Here is a 15498-nt window from a genome sequence, read left to right as displayed (position 1 = left end):
CACTATCAAAGGATGTGTTCTCTGGGTGGCGGACACAAAGGCTAGGGTGTCAGGTGTATACGTAAGCCCCTTTCTTGGAGACACCACGACCTGGAGTGGGCGGAGGGAAAGCATGATGGTGGCACCTGCTGGCCATAGTCTTTGGAGAGCATGTCAGTTGGCCTTTAGGTGTGTGTTCAGTTAGAAGTCTGCTCCTCAGGCCAAAGCTTTAAGATAAACAAACTGGGTGCTTTTCAGCTGGCTGCCTCTGCACTGGGCTGTGGTGGTGGGTAGCCAGGTGAGTCTGTGTGAGCCCTTTAGGAACTGTTTCTCAGCTCACTCATAGCCTCTGGATCTCATGTACGCAAGCCCTGGTGTCTTTCAAACTTGGATATTTCAGGGCTCACCTCTCAGGTGCAGGTCTTGAAAGTTAGGGTGCCTGACGTGGGGTTGAACCCCTTTGCTCATCAGGGATAAGCTCAGAGTTGTCAGTTCCCTCTTGATTGCAGGTTGTTGCATTAGGTTTATGATGAGATTGTCTCAGCTTCTCCTACCTCCTACGATGTGGGTTTTTTCTCTGTTGCCTCGTATGTAGAAGTCAGCTAGTTTTGGGGTTTCTTTCAGGGGAAGAAGTTCTGTACGTAGCTGTAGATTTGGTGTGTCCATGGCAGGAGGTGAGCTCAGGATCCTCTTAGGTCACCGTCTTGAACTGGGACTCTATCTCTTATTTTTTTGATGAGAATCATCCTAACAGGTGTGAGTGATATCTCATTATGGTTTTGTTTTCCTGATGATTAGTGATACGTAGCACCTTTTCATATATCTGTTGGCCATTTGTATATCTTTGGAGAAATACTTGTTGAGGTCCTTTACCTGAGAGGGGCTGGAGGCAGCTCACAGACCACTGTAGGGTCCACAGCCAGGACTGATGTCTGTCGACATCAATACATGGGTGGGCAAGGCTCCTCCTGGGTCCCTTGGTAGACCCCACAGTTCTCTCAAAGTCACTTTTGCTCATGGATAAATGCCGACTTTTTGTTGGTGGACAGGGGAGTGAGGGATATTTTTTATATGGCCATGATGCTAATGTCATTCCTCAACCTTCTTATTACAGTGTTAGTTGTAATATATACACACACACACACACGTAATTTGCTCACGTGGGAGTATATATATCAGATGAAGTCCCAGAATGACTAGATCAAAGGGTATATGCAGTTTTCATTTGATACAGTCAAATTTCTCTTTATCAAAGTTTACACTCTACCCCACAGTATATGAGAATGCCTATTTCCCCAAATCCTGACTCTGATTTTACCAAAGAGTAAAATCAAAATTTGATTTTGTGAAAAGGAAAAATTCATTGTGGATCTACTTTGCAATTATTAAGAGTAGGCCTAAGCTTTTCCTCCATTTAAGAGAGATTTACATTCCCCTGCGTGTGGACTATCCATATTCCCTGTGCATTTTTCTATTTGAGGTTTTGGTCATTTGCTTATTGGGTCACTGGAGCTCTGTCCTTTTGGATAGGGGTGACAAATAGTTAAAATATCTTTTTTTTTCTGTTAGAAACCAAGGTGGCTTAGGTAAGAAACAAAAAACTCAATTTTTCAAAAGAGACAGTCACTTCCAGCCCATCTGGTGAGGACTAGAAAGGGTTCCAGAATCTGCGTATTTGCACCTCAGTGCAGGCAAAGCCCTTTCGTGGAAATACGCTAAAGGCCCTCTGTGGATCCAGTTCCCCTTCCATCTGGGTGATCCTCAAGCTTTGGCTTTACTGGAAAATGATTTGGACCAAGATTACAACTTAATAGGCAAAATCGCTAAATGAAAGCAGAAAGTGAAGAGTGACCTGCCCCAACAGGGAATCAACAGTATACAAACTGATAAGCATGTAGGAAGATAAACCATGGAGTATCTTTTTTTTTTTATTTAATTTTTATTTTATATAGGAGTATAGTTGATTTACAATGTTTTGTTAGTTTCAGGTATCCAGCATAGTGGTTCAGTTATACGTATATCCATTCTTTTTCAGATTCTTTTCCCATATAGGTTATTAAAGAATACTGAGTAGGGCTTCCCTGGTGGCGCAGTGGTTGGGAGTCCGCCTGCCGATGCAGGGGACACGGGTTCGTGCCCCGGTCCGGGAGGATCCCACATGCCGCGGAGCGGCTGGGCCCGTGAGCCACAACTACTGAGCCTGCGCGTCTGGAGCCTGTGCTCCGCAACGGGAGAGGCCGCGATAGTGAGAGGCCCGTGCACCGCGATGAGGAGTGGCCCCCGCTCGCCCCAGCTGGAGAAAGCCCTCGCACAGAAACGAAGACCCAACGCAGCCATAAATAAATAAATAAATAAATAAATTTAAAAAAAAAAAAAAAAAAAAAAGAATACTGAGTAGAGTTCCCTATGCTATAGAGAAGGTCCTTGTTGATTATTTTATACATAGTAGTGTGTATATGTTAATCCCAAACTCCTAATTTATCCCTACCCCCCCCCAACCTTTCCCCTTTGGTAACCATAAGTTTGTTTTCAAAGTCCCTGAGTCTGTTTCTGTTTTGTAAATAAGTTCATTTGTATCATTTGTTTAGATTCCACTTATAGTGATATCATGTGATACTTGTTTTTCTCTGTCTGACTTACTTCACTTAGGATGATAATCTGTAGGTCCACCCATGTTGCTGCAAATGGGCATTATTTCATTGTTTCTATGGCTGAGTAATATTCTATTGTATACATGTACCACATCTTCTTTATCCGTTCCTCTGCCAATGGACATTGAGGTTCTTGGCTATTGTAAATAGTGCTGCCAGGAACATTGGGGTGCATGTATCTTTTCGAATTATGATCCTCTCCAGATAGATGCCCAGAAGTGGGGTTGCTGGATCATATGGTAGTTCTAGTTTTAGTTTTTTAAGGAACCTCCATACTGTTGTCCATAGTGGGTGTACCAATTTACATTCCCATGAACAGTGCAGGAGGGTTCCCCTTTCTCCACATCCTCTACAGCATTTACTGTTTGTAGACTTTTTTGATGATGGCCATTCTGAGTGGTGATACCTCACTGTAGTTTTGATTTGCATTTCTCTAATAATTAGTGATGTTGAGCAGCTCTTCATGTGCTTTTTGGCCATGTGTATGTCTTCTTTGGAGAAATGTCTATTTAGATCTTCTGCCCATTTTTGATTGGGCTGTTTGGTTTTTTTGATATTGAGCTGCATGAGCTGTTTGTATATTTTGGAGATTAATCCCTTGTTGGTCACTTAGTTTGCAAATATATTCTCCCATTCTGTGGGTTGTCTTTTAGTTTTGTTTATGGTTTCCTTTGCTGTGCAAAAGGTTTTAAGTTTAATTAGGTCCCATTTTTTTACTTTTGTTTTTATTTTCATTACTCTAGGAGGTGGATTCAAAAAGATACTGCTGCAATTTATGTCAAAGAGTGTTCTGCCTATGTTTTCCTCCAGTATCCAGTAAGTATCCAGTCTTACATTTAAGTCTTTAATCCATTTTGAGTTTATTTTTGTATGTGGTGTTAGAGAATGTTCTAATTTCATTCTTTTACATGTAGTTGTCCAGTTTTCCCAGCACCACTTATTGAAGAGACTTTTCTCCAGAACACTCCCAAACTCATTCTGTGAGGCCACCATCATCACCCTGATACCAAAACTAGACAAAGATACCACAAAAAAATATAGACCAATATCACTGATGAACATAGATGCAAAAATCTCTAGCACAATAATAGCAAACCAAATCCAACAATACATTAAAAGGATCATATACCATGATCAAGTGGGATTTATCCCAGGGATGCAAGGATTTTTCAATATCTGCAAATCAATCAGTGTGATACACCACATTAACAAATTGAAGAATAAAAATATGATCATCTCAATAGATGGAGAAAAAGCTTTTGATAAAATTCAACACTAATTTATGATAAAAACTATCCAGAAAGTGGGCTTAGAGGGAACTTACCTCAACATAATAAAGGCCATATATGATAAACCCACAGTGAACATCATTCTCAATGGTGAAAAATTGAAAGCATTTCTTTTAAGATCAGGAACAAGACAAGGATGTCCACTCTCACCACTATTATTCAACATAGTCTTGGAAGTCCTAATCTAGGCAATCAGAGAAGAAAAATTAATAAAAGGAATCCAAATTGGAAAAGAAGTAAAATTGTCACTGTTTGCAGATGACATGATACTATACACAGAAAATCCTAAAGATGCTACCAGAAAACTACTAGAGCTCATCAATAATTCAGTAAAGTTGCAGGATACAAAATTAATACACATAAATCTCTTGCATTCCTATACACTAACAAACAACAGAAGATCAGAAAGAGAAATTAAGGAAACAATCCCATTTCCCATCCCATCAGAAAGAATAAAATACCTAGGAATAAACCTACCTAAGGAGGCAAAAGACCTACACTCAGAAAACTAAAAGATACTGATGAAAGAAATAAAAGATGACACAAATAGGGACTTCCCTGGTGGGGCAGTGGTTAAGAATCTGCCTGGGGGACACAGGTTCAAGCCCTGGTTTGGGAAGATCCCACATGCCGCAGAGCAACTAAGCCCATGCGCCACAACTACTGAGCCTGCATACCACAACTACCAAAGCCCGCATGCCTAGAGCCCATGCTCCGCAGCAGGAGAGGCCACCACAATGAGAAGCCTGTGCACTGCAAGGAAGAGTAGCCCCCGCTCACCACAACTAGAGAAAGCCTGCGTGCAGCAACAAAGACTCAACGGAGCCAAAATTAAAAATAAATAAATAAATAGGTTTTTTTTTTTTTTTTTTAAATAAATTTAAGGGGTAAGCTCCTTGGCATCGGTATTGGCAAAGTTTTTTTAGATTTGATCCCAAAAACAAAAGCAACAAAAGCTAATATAAACAAGTGAGACTACATCAAGCTAAAAATATTTTGCACAACAAAGGAAGCCATCAATGAAATGAAAAGGCACCCAGTGGAATGGAAGAAAATATCTGGAAATCATACATCTGATAATGGGTTAATATCCAAAAAATATAAAGAACTCATACAACTCAATACAATAAAAAAATCAGATTAACATACATACAGAGGATCTAAATAGACGTTTTTCCAAAGAAGACATACAAATGGCTGACAGATACATAAAAAGGTACTCAACATCACTAATCATCAGAAATGCAAATCAAAACCACAAGATATCACCTCACACCTGTTAGAATGACTATTATCAAAAAGATAAAAATTACAAATGTTGGCAAGGATGTGGAGAAAAGGGAACCCTTGTGTACTGTTGGCAGGAGTGTAAATGGGTGCAGCCACTATAGAAAACAGAGAGGTTCCTCAAAAAATTAAACATAAAACTACCACATAATCCAGCAATCCCACTTCTGGATATTTATCTGAAAGTAACAAAATCACTATTTTGAAAAGATACCTGCATGCCCATGTTCATTGCAGCATTGTTTACAACAGCCAAGATATGGGGACAACCAGAGTCCATCAATGGACGGATGGATAAAGAAACTGTATATATATATGCATATGCATGTATATATACGTGTGTGTACACACACACACACACACACAATGGAATATTATTCAGCCATTTAAAAAAAGAAGGAAATCTCACCATCTTGCCATGTGGGTCAACACAGATGGACCTTGAGGGCATTATGCTAAGTGAAATAAATCAGAGAAAGATAAATACCATATGTTATCATTTATATGTTGAATCTAAATTTTAATAGATAGATACAGAGAATAAATTGGTGGCTGCCAAAGGTAGGTGGTGGTTGTAATGGATGAAAGTGGTAAAAGGCACAAAATTCCAGTTGTAAGATAAACAAGTCCTGGGGATGTAATGTACAACATGTGACTCTAGTTAACAATACTATATTGTATATTTGAAAGTCGCCAAGAGAGTAGTTCTTAAAAGTTCTCATCACAAGAAAAAAACTGTGACTATGTCTGGTGATGGATGTTGACTAAACTTATTGTTGTAATCCTTTCATAAAATATATATATATATATATATATGAAATCATTATGTTGTACACCTAAAACGAATATGTTATATGTCAATTATATCTCCAAAAAATCAGTTGTCTTTCTATACACTAAAAACAAACTATCAGAAATAGAAATTAAGAAAACAATCCCATTTATATTTGCATCAAAAAGAATAAAATGCCTAGGAATATCTTTAACCAAGGAGGCAAAAGATCTGTACACTGAAAACTATAAGACATTGATGAAAGGAAGTGAAGACACAAATAAATGGAAATATATTCTGTGCTTTGGGACTGGAAGAATTTATACTGCTCAAATGTCCACACTTCCCAAAGTGACCTATAGATTCAATGCTATTTCTCTCAAAATTCCAGTGGTGTTTTTCACAGAAATAGAACAAACAATCCTAAAATGTGTATGAAACCACAAAAGACCTGAATAGCCAAGGCAATCTTGTGCAAGAACACAAAGCTGGAGGCATCACATTGTGTGATTTCAAAGTATATTACAAAGCTATAGTAATCAAAGCAGTATGGTATTAGCATAAGAACAGATATTTAGACCAATTGAACAGAATTGAGAGTCCAGAAGTAAATTCATGCATTTACAGTCGATTGATCTTTGACAAAGGTGCCAAGAATACATAATGGGAAAAAGATAGTCTCATCAATAAATGGTGTTGGCAAAAACTGGATAACCAAATACAGAAGAATGAAATTGGACCCTTATTTCACACCTGATACAAAATTTAATTCAAAATGGACTAAACACTTGAATGTAACACCTGAAACCGTAAAACTCTTAGAAGAAATCATAGGGGAAATTTTTCTTGACATTGTCTGTGCAGTACTTTTCATGGTGTGATTAAAAGCAAGACAACCAAAGCAAAAATAGACAAATGGGATTGCACGAAACTAAAAAGCTTCTGCACAGTAAGGAAAACAATCCATAGAGTGAAAAGACAACCTACTGAATGGGAGAAAATATTGGCAAACCACATTTCTGATAAGGGGTTAATATCCAAATTTTATATGTAACTCACACTATTCAATAGTAAAAAAAAAAGATTAAAAAATGTGCAGAGGATCTGAATAGATATTTTTCTAAAGAAGACATACAGATGGCCAACAGTTATATGAAAAGAGCTGAACATCAATAATCATCAGAGAAATGCAAATCAAAACCACAATGAGATGTCACCTCACACCTGTTAGAATAGCTATCATCAAAAAGACAAGAGAGAACAAGTGTTAGCACAGAGGAGGAGAGAAGGTAATCTTTGAGCATTGTTGGTGGGAATGCAAATTGGTGCAAAAATTTAAAATAGAGCTACCATATGATCCAGCAATCCCACTTCTGGATGTATATACAAAGGAAATGAAAACAGGATCTTGAAAAGATATCTGCACTCCCATGTTCATTGCAACATTATTCACAATAGCCAAAATATGCAGACAGTCTATGTCCATGGATGAATGGATTAAGAAGATGTGGTATGTACACACACACACACACACACACACGAATAATATTCAGCCATGAGAAAGAAGGAAATCTGCCATCTGCCATCTGCAACAACATAGATGGACCTTGAGGGCATTATGCTAATTGTGATAAATCAGAGAAAGACAGCTACTGTATAATATTACCTATACGTTAAGTCCAAAAATTCAAATTCATAGAAACAGTCTAGGATGGTTGTTACCAGGGGCTGGGAGGGTGGGGGGACTGAATGGAGAAATGTTGGTCAAACAGACAAACTTCCAGTTATACGATGAATAAGTTGGGGATCTGAAATGTACAGCATGGTGATTACAGATAATACTGTATTATATATGTGAAAGTTGCTAAGAGAGTATATTTTAAATGTTTTCACCACAAAAATGTAATAGTATATATGTGAAGTGATGGAGGTGTTTGCTAACACCATGGTGGTAATCATTTTGCAATATGTAAGTGTAATCATTTTGCAATATGCAATATGTAAGTTCAACACATTGTACACCTTAAACTTACACAATGTTGTATGTCAATATATCTCAATAAAGCTGTGAAAAAAGAAAACGAAAATGAAAAAGTCTTTAGCGTCACTGTCCTTAAAAGTGAAGGCATCTTCAGAAGGTGAGAGATGAATGTGGGAGATGCCATTGAACTAGTCCTGTGATTTCAGTGTAGAATGGGGTCCTAGGGTGCAAAGGCCATGTCACAGTGCTCATCTTCAAGAGAAAAAAATGTGTGTTTAACCAAAAGAAAGCATGACCAAAGAGGCCATCCAAATGATTGATCATGGAGTTCCCAGGACTGAAAAGTTGATGGACCTCCTACTAAATACGTACATATAAATATTTGGGCTGGCCAAAAAATTCATTCGGGGTTTTTCCATAAGATCATATGGGAAGAGAAAGGAACCAAGATGGCGGAGTAGAAGGACGTGCTCTCACTCCCTCTTGCAAGAACACCAGAATCACAACTAGCTGCTGGACAATCATTGACAGGAAGACACTGGAACTCACCAAAAAAGATACTCTACATACAAAGACAAAGGAGAAGCCAGAATGAGACGGCAGGAGGGGTGCAATCACAGTAAAATCAAATCCCATAACTGCTGGGTGGGTGACTCACAAACTGGACAACACTTATACCACAGAAGTCCACCCACTGGAGTGAAGGATCTGAGCCCCACGTCAGGCTTCCCAACCTGGGGGTCTGGCAACGGGAGGAGGAATTCCTAGAGAATCAGACTTTGAAGCCTAGTGGGAATTGATTGCAGGACTTCGACAGGACTGGGGGAAATAGAGACTGCACTCTTGGAGGGCACACACAAAGTAGTGTGTGCATTGGGACACGGGAAGGAGCAGTGGCCCCAGGGGAGACTGAAACAGACCTACCTGCTAGTGTTGGAGGGTCTCCCGGAGAGGTGGGGGTGAGGGATGCTAAGAGGGAAGTTTATAGCTATACAAGCCTACCTCAAGAAACATGAAAAATCTCAAGTAAACAATCTAACCTTACACCTAAAGGAACTAGAGAAAGAAGAAAAAACAAAACCCAAAGTTAGCAGAAGGAAAGAAATCATAAAGATCAGAGCAGAAATAAATGAAATAGAAACAAAGAAAACAATAGCAAAGATCAATAAAACTAAAAGCTGGTTCTTTGAGAAGATAAACAAAATTGATAAACCATTAGCCAGACTCATCAAGAAAAAGAGGGAGAGGTCTCAAATCAATAAAATTAGAAATGAAAAAGGAGAAGTTACAACAGACACTGCAGAAATACAAAGTATCCTAAGAGACTACTACAAGCAACTCTATGCCAATAAAATGGACAACCTGGAAGAAATGGACAAATTCTTAGAAAGGTATAACCTTCCAAGACTGAACCAGGAAGAAGCAGAAAATATGAACAGACCAAACACAAGTAATGAAATTGAAACTGATTAATAATCTTCCAACAAACAAAAGTCCAGGACCAGATGGCTTCACAGGTGAATTCTATCAAACATTTAGAGAAGAGCTAACACCCATCCTTCTCAAACTCTTCCAAAATATTGCAGAGGAAGGAACACTCCCAAACTCATTCTACAAGGCCACCATCACCCTGATACCAAAACCAGACAAAGATACCACAAGAAAAGAAAATTACAGACCAATATCACTGATGAATATAGATGCAAAAATCCTCAACAAAATACTAGCAAACAGAATCCAACAACACATTAAAGGGATCATACACCATGATCAAGTGGGATTTATCCCAGGGATGCAAGGATTCTTCAATATACACAAATCAATCAATGTGATACACCATATTAACAAATTGAAGAATAAAAACCATATGATCATCTCATTAGATGCAGAAAAAGCTTTTGACAAAATTCAACACCTACTTATGATAAAAACTCTCCAGAAAGTGGGCATAGAGGGAACTTACCTCAACATAATAAAGGCCATATATGACAAACCCACAGCAAACATCATTCTCAGTGGTGAAAAACTGAAAGCATTTCCTCTAAGATCAGGAACGAGACAAGGATATCCACTCTCACCACTATTATTCAACATAGTTTTGGAAGTCCTAGCCATGGCAATCAGAGAAGAAAAAGAAATAAAAGGAATACAAATTGGAAAAGAAGAAAAACTGTCACTGTTTTCAGATGACATGATACTATACATAGAGAATCCTAAAAATGCCACCAGAAACCTACTAGAGCTAATCAATGAATTTGGTAAAGTTGCAGGATACAAAATTAATGCACAGAAATCTATTGCATTCCTATACACTAATGATGAAAAATCTGAAAGAGAAATTATGGAAACACTCCCATTTACCATTGCAACCAAAAGAATAAAATACCTAGGAATAAACCTACCTAGGGAAACAAAAGACCTGTATGCAGAAAACTATAAGACACTGATGAAAGAAATTAAAGATGATACAAATAGATGGAGAGATATACCATGTTCTTGGATTCGAAGAATCAACATTGTGAAAATGACTATACTACCCAAAGCAATCTACAGATTCAATGCAATCCCTATCAAATTACCAATGGCATTTTTTACAGAACTAGAACAAATCATCTTAAAATTTGTATGGAGACACAAAAGACCCCAAATAGCCAAAGCAGTCTTGAGGGAAAAAAACGGAGCTGGAGGAATCAGACTCCCTGACTTCAGACTATACTACAAAGCTATAGTAATCAAGACAATATGGTACTGGCACAAGAACAGAAACATAGATCAATGGAACAAGATAGAAAGCCCAGAGATAAACCCAGGCACCTATGGTCAACTAATCTATGACAAAGGAGGCAAAGATATACAATGGAGAAAAGACAGTCTCTTCAGTAAGTGGTGCTGGGAAAACTGGACAGCTACATGTAAAAGAATGAAATTAGAACACTCCCTAACACCATACACAAAAATAAACTCAAAATGGATGAGAGACCTAAATGTAAGACCAGACGCTATAAAACTCTTAGAGGAAAACATAGGAAGAACACTCTTTGACATAAATCACAGCAAGATCTTTTTTGATCCACCTCCTAGAGTAATGGAAATAAAACCAAAAATAAACAAATGGGACCTAATGAAACTTCAAAGCTTTTGCACAGCAAAGGAAACCATAAACAAGACGAAAAGACAACCCTCAGAATGGGAGAAAATATTTGCAAACGAATCAACGGACAAAGGATTAATCTCCAAAATATATAAACAGCTCATGCAGCTCACTATTAAAGAAACAAACAACCCAATCCAAAAATGGGCAGAAGACCTAAATAGACATTTCACCAAAGAAGACATACAGATGGGCAAGAAGCACATCAAAAGCTGCTCAACATCACTAATTATTAGAGAAATGCAAATCAAAACTACAATGAGGTATCACCTCACACCAGTTAGAATGGGCATCATCAGAAAATCTACAGACAACAAATGCTGGAGAGGGTGTGGAGAAAAGGGAACCCTCTTGCACTGTTGGTGGGAATGTAAATTGATACAGCCACTATGGACAACAGTATGGAGGTTCCTTAAAAAACTAAAAATAGAATTACCATATGACCCAGCAATCCCACTATTGGGCATATACCCAGAGAAAACTGTAATTCAAAAAGACACATGCACCCCATTGTTCACTGCAGCACTATTTACAATAGCCAGGTCATGGAAGCAACCTAAATGCCCATTGACAGACAAATGGATAAAGAAGTTGTGGTACATATATACAATGGAATATTACTCAGCCATAAAAAGGAACGAAACTGAGTCATTTTTTGAGGCGTGGATGGATCTAGAGACTGTCATACAGAGTGAAGTAAGTCAGAAAGAGAAAAACAAATATCGTGTATTAACGCATGTATGTGGAACCTAGAAAAATGGTACAGATGAACTGGTTTGCAGGGCAGAAGTTGAGACACAGATGTAGAGAACAAACGTATGGACACCAAGGGGGGAAAATGCAGGGGGGTGGGGATGGTGGTGTGCTGAATTGGGCGATTGGGATTGACATGTATACACTGATGTGTATAAAATGGATGACTAATAAGAATAAGTATATACCTACAGTATAAAAAAACAAAAAAACAACTGATACTGAACTTTCTTTGGGTTATTTGTATGGAAATATGTTAATATAAATGTTTCAGACATTACATGAAATTTCTAAAAATCTTATATGTTCTGGTATAATGTTATAAGTCATAATTCTAGTTATTACTTTAAAATCTCAGAAATAACTAAATTTCCTTGTCAATTGCATTATTATGAACTTTCATCAAATCTTTAACCGTGGTCATTTTTATGTCTTTTGTCATTTACAGACAGTTCTGGGTGTACTCTGATGCTTTCACAAAAATGTTCCTATGAAAGGGTTTCATCTTCAAGGAATTCATGGAAAAGACTCTGACAAGTACAGGTTTCTGGTAACTGACCATACTGCTGAACTGAATGAAGAAGCATTTTCAGAACTGTAATGAAAAACTGATGAACTCATAAAAGTGCTAACAAAAGATCAAGATGAAAAAAAAATTAATTACATGGGACTGAGTGAACTGATGAGGATGAGTATAATTTTTGTGACTTTCTGTTTGAATTAAAAAAAAAATCCCACAAGGACTCAGAGGCAAAGAATATACAAATCAATTTTCACTGCAAAGTAAAGGAGCTGTTACAGTGGAGGATTACTGGACTGAATGTCAATATTATGACATAGTATGAGTGTGTTTCATGTTTGGTAATTGCAATCATTGTTGCTTTTGTTGTGGTCATCCATGTACAATGCTTGGTGTCAGTCTATTTATCTCTTGTAAAAATAAAATACAGTGTGTGTGTGTGAAAAAAAAAAAAGTTGGGGGGGGATTAAATAAAAAATCGTATGGGAAAAACCCGAACGAGCTTTTTGGCCACCCCAATATATACATGAAACAGAGGCCTGCCTTGAGTCTCTACTTATACGTTAGTCATGGCCCTTCAACTGATTCCAAGACCTGAGAGAGCTCATAGAGCCCTTGATTAAAGAGGAGATCAGAAACCCTGAAGAAAACCCTGTGGTAACATTACAGGATGTGATAAATCTTCCTAGTGTCTACAGGTGCTCACTAGTGTAAATGTGCACCAGAGAAAGGGAAATCCTAAAACCTGAATAGGATTCGATGATGGCACTGAGCTATCCCTGAGCTAACAGTCAGAGGAGATGCTTATTGGGGGAGGGGGGTGTCTCATAGTAAATGGTATTCTGGCCCAAGTCTCTGTCACAGTAAGTCTCATGGGTCTGTGAACCCATTCTGTGTCTACTTTCCCCAGCTCCCAAGTATATAGTTGGAATAGACATTCTTGGCACCTGTCGGATGCCCACATTTGATCCCTGAACCATGCAGTTAAGGCTAGTATGGCAAGGAAGGTCAAGAGGAAACCCTGAAGCTTCTCCTCTTAAGTAATGTGAAAATATATAAAATAGTAAACAAAACTCCATTAGAACACTATCTTACCAAATAGGGAATATCTATAAGCAAAACAAAACACCTTCCCTATGATGATAATGTGCAGCAAGAATTGAGAAGTCACTGCTCTGAAGGTAAAATAGGTATCTTCAGAATAAACACTTTAGGAGTAATTATCTTGGGGAGCCCCCTGGGTAAGAAGATAAACATTGAGGTACCTGGAGCACCTCTGAACATCGGTAAACTGATACAAATACAAATAGTTTAGACTGATATGTTAGCCACCTACTGCTATGTAACAAAGTACCACACACTTAGTAATAACTGTAATTACTAATGACTTAGTAAAACTGTGAGATAGCACATGCACATTGTTTTATTGCCTCAAAGCAAGATGCATTTATTATCTCACATTTTCCATGGAGTCTGGGCATGGCTCAGCTGGGTTCTCTGCTTCAGGGACTGTCACGAGGCTGCAATTGAGGAGCTGGCCAGGACTGGGGTCTTATCTGAAGGCTTAACTTTATTTCCAGGCTCACATGGTTGTTGGTAAGATTGGTTCCTTGTAGGCTGTTGAACTGAGGCCCTTGGTTCCTAGTTGGCTGTTGGCTGCCCTCAATTCCTTGCCATGTGGGCTGCTCCAGCATGACTGTTTACTTCAAAGCATACAAGCCAAGAGGGCAGCAGAGAAAGTCCACAAGTAAGACGTAAGTTACAGTCTTGTGTAACCTAATCAAGAAAGTCATATCCCATCACCTTTACAATATTCCATTGGTTAGAATGAAGTCACAAGGTCCTACACACACCCAAAGGGAGGACAACACAAAGAACATAAATACCAGGAGTTGGGGATCTGTGGGAGCTGTCTTAGAATTTTCCTGCCTCAACTTGGGTTCAATAATTCAATTTAATGGTATAAAATCATGTCCTGTGGTGAGAAGGGTACATCCCTACGGACACATTTTTCTCCCAGCTTTATTGAGGAATAATTTTAAAATTTTATATATTTAGGGTGTACATGATGTTTTCATATATGTATAGATACATCATGAAATGTTTACCACAATCAAGCTAGTTAAGATATTCATCACCTCATATAGTTACCTTTTTTGTTAAGAACAATTAAGAACTACTCTCAGCAAATTTCACGTATACAATACAGTATATTTACCTGTAGTCACTGGGCTGTACATTAGACATCCAGAACTTATACATCCTGCATATTTTAAACTTTGTACTCTTTGACCAACATTTTCCCACTTCCCCTACTCTCCAGCCCCTGGTAAACACCATTCTACTCTCTGTTTCTAAGGGTTTGACTCTTTCAGATTATTATATATAGGCAACATCATGCAGTATTTGACTTTCTGTGTCTGGCTTATTTCATTGAGCATAATGTCACCAGTATATATCCAGAACTATCCACTTCTCTCCTTCTTCAAGACCACCACCATGGTCCAAGCCCCCAGTGCCTGTACTGCTGCAACAGCCTGCTACAAGTTTCCTTGCTTCTGTAATTGTTTCCTCTACAACTAATTTTCTACAGCATAGACAGAGTGATTATTGTAATGTTAAATCAGGTCTTCTTAATCCCCTTTGTAAACCTTTCAAGGGCTTCTATGGCCTTCATAATCCCTGAAAAGCCATTGATCCATACCTTCCTCAGATCTATCTCAGACCATTCACCTTGCTCCTGACTCTTAGCTTTGCTCACTACTCTCTGGTCATACTGAGCTTTTGTTCTTTACTATTCAGGCTCATTCCAGCCTTTTAGTAGGTGCTCAGCCAATGGTTTTAACATTTTCAACAATACATTAAAATGATCCTACACCATGACCAAGGGGGATTTATTCCAGAGATGCAAGGATGGTTCAATATCTGCAAATCAATGTGATATACCACATTAACAAATTGAAAAATAAATCATATGATCATCTCAATAGATGCAGAAAAAACTACTGACAAAATTCAACATCCATTTATGTTAAAAATCCTCGACAAAATGGGTATAGAGGGAACAAACCTCAACATAATAATGACCATGTATGTCAAACCTATAGCCAACATC

The 15498-nt window shown here is 38.2% G+C and overlaps 1 pseudogene; it reads left to right on the top strand.

Moving 5' to 3' along the window:
• LOC130707467 (coiled-coil domain-containing protein 3-like) overlaps nucleotides 1–12637 on the top strand; it is a 76772-nt pseudogene extending 64135 nt beyond the window's left edge.
• Nucleotides 12638–15498: the final 2861 nt, after the last annotated feature.

This window comes from Balaenoptera acutorostrata, chromosome 3 (genome assembly GCF_949987535.1).
Source record: "Balaenoptera acutorostrata chromosome 3, mBalAcu1.1, whole genome shotgun sequence".
Taxonomy (NCBI): Eukaryota; Metazoa; Chordata; class Mammalia; order Artiodactyla; family Balaenopteridae; genus Balaenoptera; species Balaenoptera acutorostrata.
The sequence above is the reverse complement of the archived record's forward strand: the minus strand, read 5'-3'. Positions and strand labels throughout refer to the sequence as shown.